General features: G+C 28.7%; 1 protein-coding gene across 3 annotated transcripts in view; it reads left to right on the forward strand.

Annotated features, from left to right (window-relative positions):
* Positions 1-14539, forward strand: part of LOC107442409 (stearoyl-CoA desaturase 5) — a 62067-nt gene that overhangs the window by 22811 nt on the left and 24717 nt on the right. Inside the window, exon 1 of one of the 3 annotated variants that reach the window (XM_016055974.3) lies at positions 3448-3750. The exons of 1 other annotated variant lie outside the window; for it this stretch is intronic. The gene's annotated coding sequence lies outside the window, so the exon portion shown is untranslated. Of the gene's footprint in view, positions 1-3447; positions 3751-14539 lie in introns of those variants that run through there. One more of the 3 variants, XM_071178883.1, reaches the window with a different exon arrangement.

Raw genomic sequence — 14539 nt, forward strand, 5'->3', positions numbered from 1 at the left:
TATATATATATATATCGTATTTTAAATCTACTCCTTGTGTAGCATCTGCTACAGTCAATGATGACTCGCAAAAAATAAAGATGCTCAAAGCATTTCTGAAGTTAGAAACGTGTGCATCAGGTTTCTTCTCTTTTTGATGCAAACATAAAGGATCCCGCAAGTAAAAATGCAAGTTTTAGCAATGGGCCAGTTCAACTTCAAGAGGGTTTCAAAATTAAAAAAGTCCTTGGCAGATCTAGATGCTTTCAAAACAGTTGGTACTACCAATTTTCATGGTTAGAATATAGCATCGCTAAAGATGCTGCATTTTGTTTTCGTTGCCGCAAGTTGTTTTGTCCAGGAACAAACGTAGTCACGCAGTAGCTAATTTTGTGACTGAAGGTGCATCAAACATTAATAAACTTTTCGAAAAAAAACATAGGGCGTAAAAAAAAAGCAAAATGCAGTTAAAATCTTTACAATTCTGGTCTTTAAGTTAAGTTAGTGACAAAATTATTAACGAATCTTCCGCTCATTATAAATTGGTCTAAGAAAATCGTGTTTATACAGATTTTATTTTAGAAAATATTTTATTTTTAGAAAAATAATCTTTGCCTTTACTGAACATGGCGAATTTTCCTCAACAAAAAATAAAGGAAACTTTAAGAGTTTCTAGATCTGTGTGCTAAAGACAAAGTAATTAAATTTATGAAGATGATAAAATGCACTCTACAAAACTGCACAAGTTGAGAATGACATAATTCAACTAGTTCTTGGAAAATAATAGAAGAAATTTTCCAAGAACTGAACATGTGCACATTTTTTTCCGTAATTTGCGACGTAACAGCAGATATCTCCGTAAAAAAACAGTTGGCTATAGGTGTGTGAAATTCCGATAGAATTGATGGAAAATGTATTATTAAAGAAAGAATTTTAGGTGTACTTCTGGTGTAATCATGCATAACTCCATAAGAAGCTATTTAAAAGAATGTAGAGTTAATTTAAAGAAACTAGGAGCACAAGCATAACGATGAAGCATCAATCATAAGTGGTAAACTTAATGGTTTTCTAAATTTAAAGAAGAAGAGCAATTTACACTCGCTGCCACGCTCATCTTTTAGTTTTGACAGTTATGTGTTTTTTCCAGGAAATTAAAAGCTTGCGAAATGCTCTCGGGGTGGTAAATTCTCTGTACAAATTTAGTAAAGGCGTAAATACAATTTTATGCATTTTGGTTTCAGTAATATTGCATGTAACATGCATTTGGTTTGGATAAATAATTGTGCCCACATATTGACTACAATTTCAGTTGTTACTTTTATTTAAGTTGTAAAACATTTTTGGTAGTTTTGTTAACGAACATTTTGCAGTAAGAAATAGTTTTGCTCTAAAAATTCAATAAATATGTAGTTAGATTAAATGTTTTTCCTTTGATTTTGCAAATATATTTTGAAATGATGTCCTTTTTTTCAAGTGAGTATTATAACTATGTAATAATATAATAGGTATATTACCCTTATTAAAATAATCTTCACTGAAAAATTAGGATATGATGAATAGTTGCTTAATTATCATTTTTTCTTATTCACTTTTTAATTCATAATAAAATTTCAACAAAAAATAGAAAACTTTCAAACTTATTTTTATTTTGATAGTTTTTTTTAAAAAATTAATCATCTTAAAATAAAAATGTTAGCGAAATAATAAGGCGACATATATCAGCATTTTTGAAAAAATATAGAAGATAGCAAAAATAAATCCTCGTACCGCCCCCTTCCCCCAAAAAATCGCCACGCTACTTTGGCGATGATGGATTTGAATTTAATTATATATAAAGAAAACAGTTTATTGGTAACACAGGAATTTTGAAAATTATTATAAACTAAACACATAAAAAGTAACTTCTTTTACAAATTCACAACATTTGTTTGATGATTTAAGACCACATATTCTAGCTCCTCGAACTCATTACATACCAATTCTTACTTGCTAAATTATAAAAATACATAAAAAATTTGAAAAAAAATTGCTGCTATTTTCTTTGGGGCAAATAAGAATAACTTGCTATATAATGTTCCTCAAAACCTTTTTGAAATAAAAATGTCTCAATTTAAATGCGTTACCCTTGAAGCTAAGTTAATATTTCAATCTATATATGTACCATTTTGTCAAAAAGAATTCTCAGGGCCTTATAATAGAAAATTACCTAAATTCTTTAAAAGTTAATAAACTTTTAAAAAATCACAAATTTTGCGAGTTTTTCCACCTAAAGAAGAATTATCGAAATCAATAAAATATTCTCAATTTTTGCTAATATTTATGAATCCAGATAATACACTGTTAAAGTAACTTTTTAAAAACGGTAAATTCGACAACGAACGCTAAACTGGACCTAACACTCATTAACAGCTGTAAACACTCAACAGTGGTGCAAAAAGCATATTATTCGCGAAAAAGCGTTTTTTCATGTGATGGCAGAGTCTTCGGAAAAAGCTTATTATTCGATGGAGAAAGCATATTATTCGTGAAAAAGCATTATTTCATGTGATGGCAGAGTCTTCGGAAAAAGCTTATTATTCGATGGAGAAAACATATTATTCGTGAAAAAGCTTTTTTTCATATGATGCTAGAGTCTTAGGAAAAAGTTATTATTATATGGAATATCATATATCATTCCTGAAAAAGCGTTATTTAATGCGATGACAGAGTCTTCGGAAAAAGCTTAATATTCTATGGAAGTAGCATATTATTCGTGAAGAAGCGTTTATTCATATGATGTTAGATTCTATAGGAAAAAGCTTATAATTCGATTTAGTATCATATTATTCGTGAAAAAGGCGTAATTTCATGTGATGACTTAGTCTTTGGAAAAAGCTTATTATTCGATGGCAAAAGCATATTATTCGTGTAAAAGTGTCATTTCATGCGACGACAGAGTCATCGGAGAAAGCTTATTATATGATGGAAATAACATACTATTTGTGAAAAAAAGTTTTTTCATGTAATGGCAAGGCTTCGATAAAAGCATACTATTCGAAAAAAATATCATATTATTTGTGAAAAAGCGTTAACTCATTCTATGACCGAGACTTCGAAAAACAGCCAGCATAGTTTATTGTTTTTTAATTTACTAAAGGCTGCACGATTTGAATTTATTCATTAATAAGGTGAGGCTTAAAAGTGTACAAGAAATAATTTTCAGCTTTCTAATCGCCAAAACAATTCTTCTATTTTTTATTACTTTAGCGTGCAGAATCTTACAAGAAGATAATTTGGCTATTATCGTAGTTTCCCATGTTTCTTAACGTCAATAATGACTAATCGCAGAAGAAAAAGTTTGCCATTTATTTAATAGATTTTCTAGTTCTTTCCTCCTCTAACTCAAAAAAAACATTTTTATTGATAATTAAATAAATTATTAAAGTCATAATAAAGTAGAAGTGGTAATATCTTAGTTTAGAACATGTTACACGATACAATGACAGTCTCGTAACACGCGTACGACAGTAATTTTTTCTTGCTAAATTTTTCTATATTGACCTTTTGGTTTTGTCCATTTTCCTTATTTTTGAAACTCCTTCATTAGCGTAAATATTGCGTTCGAAGTATTTGTTGTAAAAATTTCCTTGAATGACACTGTCTTTGGAAAAACAAATAGCCACCAATTTACATCGAAATGCAACATCTTCGCTATTTGTGCTCAAATTTTCCTTGTACTTAAGAACTTGACTGTTTTAACATTGCAAGTGACAACATTGGTATGTTTTGCAGGTAGAGATATTAATTTATTTTACTCCTTTCAAATTTTTTCCAATTTATTTACAACACTATCTTGTTTTTGTCTTTGTATGCAAATTATATTAAGTGAAAAAGTTTATTAATGAATATTTTAAAAATTCTTTATTACTTTAATAATCATTTAATTACGAAATTGGATTGGTTAATTCTCTGTTTGATCTAGAAGCTGAAGTTAAATTTCTTAGCTGTTTTCGATCTACTGTGCAAAACTACAACGATCTGTCGAAGGCTTCGAACGAATTATGGAGCTTAAGAGCTTATTACTTTAGCCCAGGGGTTTCCCACTTACATGAGGCCGGGGGCCAATTAAAAACACAAATCAAATGGCTGGCCGCAACTTTATCAAAATTTTATGTAGGACTCTTTTATGTCTGAAGGAACATTAAATATAACTGTCAGATTTTTACCAACTAGTACAAAACAAAACTATCGAATAACAAATTAAAATAAGAAGTAGATTTTTAAAAATATTTAATTGCATATTAAAAAATTCGGGCTACAATAACTTTAATGTGCACCCATTTATTAAACAATTAATGTGTAACAGATATCTAATTGTTAAAATATAAAACTTTAAAAATATTGGTATTAGAATTTTCATAGTAGCACACAAAATGTTTAATGACAAAATTGAGGTTTGTCTGCTGCAACCACCAGAGAATTGATATTTACATTTTAAATTTAAAATTTACAAATGTGTGTGAAAATATTTTCGTCTAAAATGAGTGGTTTCCAAGAGTTAAATCGGAGAATTTCTTCGAGAAAATTTCTGATACACACATGCTAAATAAAATTCACAAAATACAAAAAAATGAAATAAAAAAGAGCAACATACACGATTATTTTTGTACTTGAATGAATATTTTCTTGCATGCAACACCTAAGAAAAAATTTTTTTTGCACCGTCGGTATGATAAATTTCACAGAAACGAAGAAATTAGGTTTTTATTAACGTGANATAGATTTTTTACGAAAATTTTCCGCAAAAAATGACAACTAATATATTTTAGTTCGCGGACCACAGAAAAAGGCTTCGCGGGCCGCCAGTTAGAAACCATAGCCTTTTCTAGTTTAATTGTTAAGGGCCGTTCAAAAATCACGTAAGCACCATAGAGGTCTGTGATTTGCTGACAAGAAGGAAGAATGGGTACGGACTATGCTTACTTCTTCTCACATTATTTTCAATCACTTTTTCACATTATTTTCTAAACTTTTCTTACACTGTAAGAAAAAAAATCGCTATAAAATATTTGGAAAAAAATCACGCTTGAAAAAACATTAAATTTGAAATAAAAGTTAAATTTGGAGAAAGAAAAAAAAATGGATAAAAATTCCTGCTAAGAATTTCAGATATCAAGTGTTTTAACTATTAAAGATAAACTTTCTACACAAACTTTTGTAAATTGAATTGAAACATGAATTTTAATTTTTGAAAAATTACATCGTGTATTTGAATTTAATCCTAAAATTAGATTACTTTAGTTATTTTCAAAGTCAAGGGGGTAAGAGGAGTTCAAAATTACCAAAAACATGCGTTATATTTGACTGGCTCCATCGTATTTCCAATCAGTCATTTTGTGTAGAAAAAAAAGTTGAAAATTTTCCAAACCTGAAATCTGACGTAACATCTTAAAATACATCAATTCAAAATTTTAATAATAATTTGTTTAACACATAATGGTGATTTAGTTCAACCATTAAACGACATATTTTTGAAATTTTTATTAAATATTAACGTTTTAGAGTCCAGAAAAATTACTATTATTAAAGCTAAAGCTTACTCAAAAATCAGAGTTCTTTTCAAGCCAGCGTTTACTTTCTTTCTATATAATTTTTTCTCTTATATCTTTATAACTTTAAAAAGGTTATGGGGTTGAGCACTTGAATTGCGCTATAAAACTTTAAATATAATACTTTGTATAACATTAAATTTTGAAAAGTCAAAATTGACCCAAATTGCATCGTCTTTACGTTAGTAAGTAAATAAATTTCCAGAATTTTAGTTAGATTTCAGCAAATTCTTTTTTATCATTATTGTTGTATTTTATATATTTTTCAAAAATATAATTTTAAAAAAAATTTATTTTTTCAACTTTTTGAAGAAAAAAGAAAAAAAAACTATTTAAAACGTATAATGAAATTCCCAATTTTTAGATTGGAAAATCAAATGTCTAATTGTCAAAGCAAAACTAAATCATTACTTACCTTTCGCAAAATCTGAGATTTTCAGCTTATTATAATTAAACCTGCTTAACTTTTTAAACCACATTCACGTGAATTATATGTTGTTGTTTTTTTTTCTTCCACAGTATATAGGGTATATATAGGGTAAGGAAAACTTTCCGCATTATATAGGGTATGAAGTGAATAACTAGAAAAGACAGTAGCAGAACTGAAACTCTATCAGTAAGAAACTGGAACTTACTGCTTACTGTCAATGGAAAAATCTGTCGCATACTTGAAAATAATTTTAATGAATTATTTTTGATTAAAATAATTGATATTTGTTTAAACAAAAAACTTACTATATTATATTGGGAATGAAATGAATAATTCGAAAAAACTGTAGCTGAACTGAAACTCTAGCAGTAAGAAACTGGAACTTGTCGATGGAGAAATTTACTTTGCTGCAATTGAAAAAAAAAATAAAACCCCAGCTTAACGTTTTTCATGAAATACCAGTACTTATGTTATTTTTCAATTGCAGTTTACTGTACTATCTATAATATACAATGTAAAAAGTGAGAACGTTTCGAGCGCTCAAAATTAGGTGTTACAACTTTTTCTACTTAAATTACTTTATAACTTTAGAAGCAAATGTTTTCCATTGCGTATGCCAAGCAATTGAAAATGCATCAGAAATTCAAAATTAGAGATTTCTACGTATTTGACATTTTTATATGATAAACTACTTATTACAAAAAAATAATAATTTTTATTACTCAACCCTGTCCCGCCCCCGCCAGGGGGCATCCAGGGAGAAAATAATAATAAATAATCCAGAAAGAAATTTTTCTTAACACTTTTTTTAAAATTCTATTCTTGATGTTGTAGTTGTTGTAGTTCATTTACGTCGCGCTAGAGCTGCACAATGGACTATTGGCGACGGTCTATTTTTGTGCTTACAGCATTAGCAATAGAAACAGATAGTTGGCAAGTCACTTTTTTCGAAATCTATCAAGAAGCATTTACGTTGTTTTTTTTTCCAGTTTCATGGCATGTACTGCCGTGCAATTGTTTGTTAGTAATTGGATAGTTTCTTTCGTCAAAATTTAAAATATCTAAAAATATTTGAGTGTTGCTCTAACTTCATGATCATTGTCAACAACCTTTGGTCCTCAAATTTCAAAACGCCCTTACAATATTCTAACAATAGTCTTCGCTTTGACGCCCGGTGACTGAGTGGTAGCGCTTGGCGCTCACGTGCCACAGGTCCTGGGTTCGATTCTCGGGCCGGGCAAGGTTGACTCAGAATTTCATCCCTTCAGTGGGTCGATAAATGAGTACCAAGCATTCTTGGGAGCTAAAAACTAGGGGTTCCGAGTTCAGCTGACCACCTAACCGGAACATCTGCTTTTGCACCCCAGACCCAAGGTCAAGAAAACTGAGATGGGCACAGTAGGCCTTGGCCCTCTATGGGCTGTTGCGACACTGTGTTCAGTTTCAGTCTTCGCTTTTAAACTTTCCCACAGTTTAACAATTTAAAATTTTTAACAGTATTCTATCTTAAAATAGTCAAACAATATTTTCATTCGTAAAATTTCAAAAGGTTTTACAATTTTTTAATGATTCTCGGAGTTTTAATTTCAAATATTAAGTTTTCCTAAATAAACTATATAAATACTATCAAGTTTTGAAACTTTTTTTGAGAGTTTCAAATTTTATTATTTTTTTTATTTTTTTACTTAAAAAAAAAATACATCTAAAACTTAAAATAATTTTCAATTGCAAACTAAAAATGTAACAATGGCAAAATGTTAAGGTAAAACGTAATGCTAGGCAAAATGTTAAGCTAGAGTTTTTTTTAAAAAATTATGAAATTTTTGGTGAATTTCTCATCAATATCTTATATTACTTACGTTATTTTAATGCATGCAGTTAAAAATTTTAGATATAACACTTAAAATAATTGTCGTAACCAAATTTTAAGGATTTGAAAGGATTGTGTTACCTAAGGATTGCATTTCCAATGTTGTTGTAAACAAGTAATTAATTTCTTTATTTTCGTACTTCATAAGAGCACTTCCTTGATGCTCTTTAATTACATATTTACTACAGTAGGTTCCTAAATATCCATCACCCTTCGTTTCATATTTTTTGTATCCTTATCAAAAATTAAATATTCAATAACATGCTCATTAGGTTTGATATTTAAGCGCGAAAAATGGCAGAAGAACTCATAAGAAGTTCGAAATTCTATGAAATGAACCCCTTAATAAGGGTTAATGCAATTCTTAAATTTTGGTTGGAATATTTTTTTAAGTTTAAAGCTTGCAACAAAATTGATAGTTGTATATATTAAAACACTTAATATAAACCCGACGATTGCCTTCGCTTACCACTCATAAATATGTATTTTTGTCTCCATTTCTGATTATAGTATAATATCAGTTATATTATGATCAAATGATTTATATTATGACAATATCAGTTATGTTTTGATCTCAGAAAAAATATAAATTATCACGAAACATTGTGCTTGAAACATATGTTTTACTACATTAGTTTATGCTATCTTTTAACAGAACGGTTTTTATTTTTACTTATTATTTATTTCTGCCAAATAGTTTGAATTTTTCTTTTAAATTTGAAGAAAATAGCTGTAAAATAATATCAATTTAAAATAAAACACGTTCCAACTAAACGTTTAGTAAAAAAAATTTTTTAATCCTATAGTGAAAATTTTGTTCTCAACGAATAGTTTCTATAATTAACTAATCTTGAACAATCTATCAATTCGCTTAAAAGATTAAGAACACACATTCTCACGCTTCGACCTCTTTTGTCATTAAATTCAGTCATGTGTTATGAGCTAAATAGAGGTGTAACTACTCAATCTTAATAATGATTTGGATAGATGTGCATAAAAATCTTCTTAAGGGAGTTCTTCTTTCGAATGTTTTAGTTTCCTCAAAAACTCATTGACCTGATGCGCTGCATGAAGGATTTTTCTGAAATAAGCAAACCGAAGTATTGGGCTTCATTGCATTTACTGTTTTAAACTGTTTTATGTGAAATAATCACACCATGTCGGGGTACATAATAGCTATCATGTGACTCAAGTTTAACTACTAGGAAAAATTTGTAATTGTAACATTCCTTTTCTTATAATGAACTAATTTTTCTGATTAATTTTACCCAAGTCATAAGAATATTTAGAATCTTTATAACTATAAAATATATTTATTTTTAAATCTTTCGTATTTACAGCATTTTAGAGACTTTTATGCACTATAAATAATTCCAGATCAAATTACGGTATAAAGCAGTGGTACTTTGAGTGCATCATCAGTAAAATACCGTATTAAATTAAACCGTAATTTTTACTCCAATAATTATTTAATTAAAGTGATTGAGCAATTTTATGGTAATTATTACTGTAAAAATCAAGGTATAAATCAAGATTTTTGTTGCGTAATATGTTCCGGTAAAAATAAATATTACGGTAAAAAGTACCGGCACCCTGAGTGCTGATACTTTTAACCGTAATTTCATCTCGATTTTTTTACAGTGTAAAGCATTAAACATTTCTTAAATATTTGTGATTTGCAACATTTTATGAACAAAACAAATTATAAATTAAATATTATTTTCTATATTTCAATCTTTCTGCATTTAGTCTATAATATATACATTAAAATCTTTATAATCCATAACGTTTCATATACTTTTATAGTATTCAAATTGGATTTAAATGTAAACGTATTTAAAATGAAACGTGATCATACTTAAATATTTAGAATATACCACTTTCTATAAGTTTTTGTAGCTAATAAATTTAACTTCAATTTTTAAGACGCATCTTAGACTTGCATTTCATGCTATTTAAGTTAAATAAAGATCATTAAAAAAGTACCCAGGATTTTAAATAAGAAGTAATTTATATGTTATTGCATTTTTTTCCCTTCTGATCTAATTAGTTCTGTTTAAAACCTTCAGCCTCTTATTTACATTATTCAAAACTTTCTTGTCGTAATTGTACTATCATAGACTTTTCTAAATTTTGAGCTGTCTAAATTAGAACACAGCTAATTTTTTAAGACAGTTATTTATTTATTTTTGGAGGTATTTATTTACAAGACAAATTATTTTTTAACAGTGTTAATTATTTCGATTTTAATTTCATAAAAAATTATTTTGAATAAATTTTTAATTGCTTAAATTTAAATAGCAATGAAGCCTAAGATATGCTATGATGTTTAAAATGATTATTCGAAGCAAAGGTGTAGAAGTATCATTGGTCTAACTAAAATAATGATTTTAAATGCAAATTTTAACTCGTTTTTTTAGAATTAAATGAGTATTTAGAATATAGAGCAAATTCACAAAGAATTTGAGCGAGGAGGGAAAATTATCAATGTATTGATACTTAAACAAATTATTATATTGAATACAATCTGAACGGGAAGTTTTCCTAAAATAAAGTGCCAATGAGTAAGCCCAAAATTCATAATTACTATCTATCATAAAAATATTATTATGCCAGATAGTAATTATGAATTTTGTTTTAGGAGTTTTTAGGAGGGTGAATAACTTATTACCTAAAAACTTAAATGAGTATTTTAAGAAAATGAGTATTTAAAATGCAATACAGATTCTCCTGGAATTTAAACAAAGGAATAAAAGTATCCATGAACAGGGTCTGAAGCAATTTATAATATTAAAAAAAATTCTGACCCGTTTTTTTTCAAAAATTAAATGAATATTTAAAATGTAACCCAAATTCGCAATGAATCAAACTGTGCTGTGGCGAATCAGGGAATAGAGCGTTCGCCTCTGAGGTGACTCAGATTTGAATCGCTACGAATTCTGTAGGAATTCGATACGAATTGAATTGATACCAATTCTATTCCCGGCTTGTACCAATCATAGACCCGATATAAATCATCGTCAGCGGTAAACGTTTCATATGTCAGAATTCCCTTGTCATCATGCTAACCGTGGGAGGTTTTCATGGATTTCCTCTCCATGCAAAGCAATTGAGGCTTAGTTCCATTAAAAATTCCTCTAAGAAGGCCAATTTCTCCCAATGCGTGACCCAGGAGTTCCATTATCTTCCCTAGGTTGGGTTCAAAATTACAAGGCTACCGAGTTGAACATTGATAGTCGTAAACTCAGAATTTGTTCAGCTGTTCAACACCGGTTATAATTCTAATATAATATTATAATTATAACAATTATAATTATTATATAATATTGCAATTATAACAACTATAATACAATAACTTAATACAATATAATGAACCTAAACAAGGTAGGAAAACTATCAACGGTTTGTTACTTATATTATAATATTAAATGCTATCTGTGCGGATAGGTCTCGTATAATAAAATGAGTAATCCAAAAAACAAAACTTCTATCGGACATAAAAATCTTAGAACCTTGGCGGTAAAAGCATCAATGATGAGATGCAAGAACAAATTATAATAGTAAATACAATTTGACGAGTATTTTTCCCAGAATAAAATAGTAGGTGTTTTCCCAGAATGCGTAAATCTGAACCCAAATTTTTAATCTTACATAAAAAGAAAGAACTTATGAACTAAAAATTATTCAAATAACAAATCCCTTATTTAATCTACTTCACAGCAAAATCCTCATAATAACATCTCATATTTTACTGGGAATTGAACAAACAATAGGTTTCAAGAATTATTAATACGAAATGGACAGAAGATTACACTCTTTCGTTGTTTGTATAAAAGACAAAAATGATGACATATATTAGTTTCCTGATTTATCATCCAATTTTTTTTTCTTTCTCTTTTAGTGTAATCTTAATCTTTATCTTTTGTGCATTCAGCCTGGCTTTCGAAATCATGCTTTTCCACCACCTGGTCAGTTACGCGTCACGTAATGAATCAGTGTCTTTGATTCATCTTGACCTATAATTCCACGTGGTTTTTTTAATCCTTTACTTTCACGATCTCTGTGTCATAAGGTAAAAAAGTAAAATATAGAATTCTCTTTCATGCCGAAGGATATTATTACGTCATCAATGAACTATGATTTTAGAATAATTAAAAAGACTAAAATCAGGTTTGTTTTGGGTTGCGTTGAAGGTTAGTTTTCACTAGATGGGTCAGTTATAAAAATGCTAAGTAACATGCTGTGAGTTCAAGGTTTTTGCGAGAATTTATTAAGAATTTTTAACAAATATACGAGAATAAGAATGGTTTCGAATAGTTATTTTAAAAATAATTTTTATTAACCGTTAATATGGTACCAGGAAAGTACGCATACTGATTTTAACTGTTTCTAACATGAAAAAATGTAGTTTTAAGAGATAATAAAAATAGCGATTTGGTTCTCTAAACTAGAGCCGTGCTTTAGAGTGAAGTGTACTTTTCGCCCAAAAATATTTGAAGGCGAAAAAATCAGTTCATACAAGTTGATGAAATTTCATAATTAGAGGAATTTGAAAGGGATTGTAATTTGTGATATTTTATCTTCGTAAATTTTTATACTATAATATATATGCAATATTTTTTTTAATAATTTTACTACAAACTTATTAATTTATAATCTTTTATTCATATAATTATAATATTTGTAATGGTATCACTTTATCTATCAAATTTGTCACATGCTTCGAAGCGAGTATTTTGTGAAAATGCACTTCATGTATTTTTCGTTGCTTGAGGCCACGAAAACCGTGGTCACACACTTATTTAGTTAATTATAATTAATCCTTACTATGAAAAAGCTAAATCCTTTATATTGCTCAAATTAGCTTTTGAATCCTATTACTACTTAAATACTCTTAGGAAATATTGCAGTTATTAATAAAACGAATTTTATGCAGGATTAAATTAGATTTAAAATGTGTTACTGTGATCGAAAAAGCTTTAACATTATTATTCGATGAGAGCCCAAATTCTCTTAAAATTCTTTTAAGAAAGTAAATAAGAGTTATTTCTATACAACCTTACTGCAAAAAACTCCGAATCAAATTACGATACAAAGTACCGGCACAATGGGTACCGTCCCTTTTTACCGTAAAATCCGTTTTTACCGGAACATGTTACGAAATAAAAATCTGATATATCGTAATTTTTACAGTACTAATTACAATAAAATCACCAAATCACTCTAATTATGTAAATATTACTGTAAAAATTACGATATAATATTTTACGGTAAAAAATGGATTTTACGGATGAGGCACCCAAAGTGCCGATAACGTAATTTGATTCGGAATTTTTTGCAGTGCAGAAAAATAGATAGAGATGAAAACAACACAAAATTAAAATAATAAAATTATTAAATTCTATGGTAGTGACGATGGCAGACAACTGCATCACATTATGTCTTACCACGATTGGCAATTATTAGACTTTTGAAAAACGTAATGATCTTTACACAACTTTTTAAAGATCATGATACCTCTTTATTAAAACAAATATCGCTTAGAGATATTTGTTTTAATAAGGAGCTATGATTAAAGTCTTCTATCATTTAAATTATTAAAGTGCAAGGTCCGAGGTCCAAAAACATTATTTCCATAGTAAACGCGTTAAGCTATGACAAGTCATTATCTTCGGGAAAAAAAAATGGGGAAAGAAAAGAAAAGGATCTTCAATCAAAACGATTCATGGTTGCGCTTTGTTCTGACACAGTTTTTCGAGAAAAAAGTTGGCTCCTTTATTTATCCAACGTTTAATTGTATACAGCGTAGTTTATTTACCAATCCTGGTAATTCGAGAAATTTTCTACAGGTAGTTTTTGTTCTTACAATGGCAAAGCCAATAACTTAGCCTGTTTCATTGTATATTGGCCTGTATACTTTCTTGCTCTCTGAGATATCTTTTACACAATTCTGTATTAGTTTTGAGCCACGATGGCTCTGTGGTTAAAGACACTGGATTGTCACTGTGAAGTACTCGTTATCAATCTTCAGTGGCGACTTGAAGCTCAGACGAATTCAAATCAATAGGTACTAGCTCGTTTGAAAATTTAAGCCTAGTTCCTAGGCCACAATTCTGTCGTTAGTCTTGCAATTGTGACACATTAACTTCCATGAACCCATTGTCCCACAACCAGTTGTTGCAAGAATGTTTCATTTTTTACTATAATACTCTTTCAGACATAATTGCCTTGAATTAAAAAACTTAAGTCTATAAGAGATTGCCAAGAAATAAAGCATACTAACGTGAGTTTTTTTCCTTAAAAAAATGCACAAAAAAAGGAAATACATAGGCTTTTACTTTTATTTTAAATTTCAATGATCCGGATTCAAGTGGCTTCATTTTTGTGGTAAGCACAGGGTGCAATATACAAAGTGTTTACATGATTTTATAATTTTAATTCTGCAAAAAAAATCTTATTAAATTGCAAGTTTTGGGGATTTAAAAAGATTAGCAGCAAATGTATTAAATTTTATATTTAATACGGATGAACTTAGGTATGAAAAGAAAGAAAATGGAATAAACAAATCCTTTAAATTCAAAAATGTATAGAAGTTACTAGAGATTGCGAAGGAAGTAAAGAATACTGACTTACTTTTTATTACAAAAAAATAAATAAATAAATAAATTAAAA

This window comes from Parasteatoda tepidariorum, chromosome 3, assembly GCF_043381705.1.
Source record: "Parasteatoda tepidariorum isolate YZ-2023 chromosome 3, CAS_Ptep_4.0, whole genome shotgun sequence".
Taxonomy (NCBI): Eukaryota; Metazoa; Arthropoda; class Arachnida; order Araneae; family Theridiidae; genus Parasteatoda; species Parasteatoda tepidariorum.